This window comes from Montipora foliosa, chromosome 8 (assembly GCF_036669935.1).
Source record: "Montipora foliosa isolate CH-2021 chromosome 8, ASM3666993v2, whole genome shotgun sequence".
Lineage (NCBI taxonomy): Eukaryota > Metazoa > Cnidaria > Anthozoa > Scleractinia > Acroporidae > Montipora > Montipora foliosa.
Genome location: NC_090876.1, coordinates 8,784,797 through 8,787,296, shown reverse-complemented (window position 1 = coordinate 8,787,296; position 2,500 = coordinate 8,784,797). Strand labels below are relative to the sequence as shown.

Sequence of the window (2,500 nt, the reverse complement as noted above, 5' to 3'; positions counted from 1 at the left end):
TGCAAAATAAAATGTGAAATAAATGCAATATAAATGAGACTTTGAGACCCTTTGCAAAGACTGTTGAGATTTCGAGATCGGATGAAAAGATTTTGGAGGTATCCTTTGCCACCCCTACTGCTCCTTGTACAATTGTTCATTTACCTAAATACGCATCCTTGGAGTATGACTACTTGTCCAACAACTTACAGTGAAAAAAAAAGTGGAACATTTAAGTGCAAAAGATTTTTCTTCTTCCATTTAAGTGACTAAGATAATAAAGACAACCAAATCAAACAGACACTAATTTTTACAAAATATTAGAAACACATTCCTCCTAATGGCATTTTTGTTCATTTACATTTTCACAGCTGAGCTCTTTGTGCAGCTACGGTTGATGCAGAACAATGTTATTGATTCACATGAGCCAAAGTTTTGACGTCCAACACAAAGTGTAGCTCAGTTATTTCTATAACAATAAGGTAACGGTAAAGGTTAGCATCATTAATTTTTAATTTGGCTTGGGGTAAATGCATGCAGCAGTTTATCCTTTCTTGATGAACAACATTGGGGAAGACACCCTAACCTTGACCATTCAAGATGACTCAAGCCTCTCTAACCTCGAGAAGCACAGCAACATTGTTGATCAAAATGTCCAGACCACCAAATTTATCACGCACATGATCTCGAAGCTTCCAAACACTCTCTTTTGAGGTAATGTCAAGTGGATGGAACTGGATGTTTGTTGCACTCAGTTCTTTGCTGAGTTCTTCACAGACTTTGGTACCATTGTTTGCATCTCACGCTTCAAAAATTAAGTGAACACCTTATCATTAATACCAAATGTGTCATTTTGTGCACCTAATACCATTCTTCAGGATAACTAAGGCCTTCCAAGGGGGGAAACATTGTCAACTTTTTTCCTCTTTTGTTATGCCAATGTTCCCCTTTAACTAAGACAGACAAAATAATGCTGCCGTCGATATCTAAAGAGAAGATACATCATGCAGGAAGAGACCTCAATAAAACCTGTTTATGGAGAAAACGTCTGCAATAATTTTATTGTTACCTGAGGTTCAATATTATTATTGAATGAAAACAATAATTTACACATTGTGTAGGTCTAATGGTGTAGTCTGTTGGGTGGACAATATTTAATTTCTCTCTGAGTATTTGTAACCTTTCTCAACAATTTCTCTCCATGCAATTTCTCTCAACCATATTATTTGCTTGAAAATAAAGACAAACATAACAGGATTTCTTTCAAAAATTTTTGTTTCTCAAAGAACAACCAGTGTTGCTCAAATGAAGCATCAAGCTGTTATGAATGAAAGAAAAAGTTAACCTGCAGCTTCTGCTCCTAGTCCAATTTTGATATCCAACATGAAGTGTCCCTTTCAGTCTAAGCATCGGCAGGTACAAAACACGGGTCTCAGGTCACTGGTCTCAGGTCACACGTCATTGTTTCACCAATACAGAAAGTACCAAAATGGCTATTATAAGCTTACCTTAGGCCTAATTAGGCCTAATGTAAGCATTTGTATTAAAACGGTTAGGGATGTTAATTTCTGTATTGGTAAAACAATGACCTGTGTGACCTGGACCTGTGACCTGAGACCTGTGTTTTGTACCTGCCCTCTAATGCTTTGGCAATGAACCCTTTTCAACAATCAGTGAGTGTAAGAGTCAGATTCATTTTTTGGAGGGGGTAAGTACACCTGTTTATCTTCACTTGAAGACTGGAGTTTAGGTGGCGTGACTATTCTGGGGATGTGGGTAGGGGTAAAGGGTAGGGGGTAGGGGGTGGGGGTGAAGGGTACAATAGCTGAAACAACGCGAAAATGCTTAACTAATTAATAGGCCTTAGTAAACACTACTCTTTAGATAATGTTTAGGCCCAAGGTTAGCATTTTTGTAAAGGTTTGCGTTATTTGAGCTATTGTACCCTTCACCCCCTACCCCTGGAATAGTCATGCTGATTTTGGGGGACACTTTGTGATCATTGTCTGTTCTATCTTCCCAGACACATGTGCAGTTGAAGTTGGAGAGAAGACCAAGGCGACACTTCATGATGTTTCTCAAAATCGCCGTGTTACTCTAACTACACGCATTTCTGAGCATATCTGAATTACCTGTGAAAATGACAACTCCATTAAACTCTTTGCTCAATCTTTTAACAACTGCATAACCTGAATCCCACGGTTTCCTCCGTGGTGACCTTACAGGTAGAATTAAAAATACAAACCATAGTTACTTCAATCTATGTCACAATCCCATAATTTACTGGACTGGGTAGTGAAAGTTACAGTAGTCTGGAAGTTGTCATTTCTTGTGTGTCACTACAATTTACATGGTAGCATCACTGGCTGATGCTCCGCAACTTTATGGCTCTATGATATTTCCATATCATGTAGTGATGAAAATGTCTATTGTACTTTGAATTCTATATTGCTGTAGCTAGCCTGTGCCACAGATGGTAACATGGCCCCTGCTAATGAACTATTGACAAACTAACAAGATC

The 2,500-nt window shown here is 38.3% G+C and overlaps 1 protein-coding gene across 2 annotated transcripts in view; it reads left to right on the top strand.

The window, feature by feature from the left end:
* Positions 1–2,500, top strand: part of LOC138012958 (uncharacterized) — a 10,315-nt gene that overhangs the window by 5,366 nt on the left and 2,449 nt on the right. For both annotated transcript variants that reach the window (XR_011125118.1, XR_011125119.1), the window contains 2 exons: positions 351–461; positions 2,003–2,500. The exon at positions 2,003–2,500 is cut by the window's right edge and continues 2,449 nt beyond it. The gene's annotated coding sequence lies outside the window, so the exon portion shown is untranslated. The remainder of the gene's footprint in view (positions 1–350; positions 462–2,002) is intronic.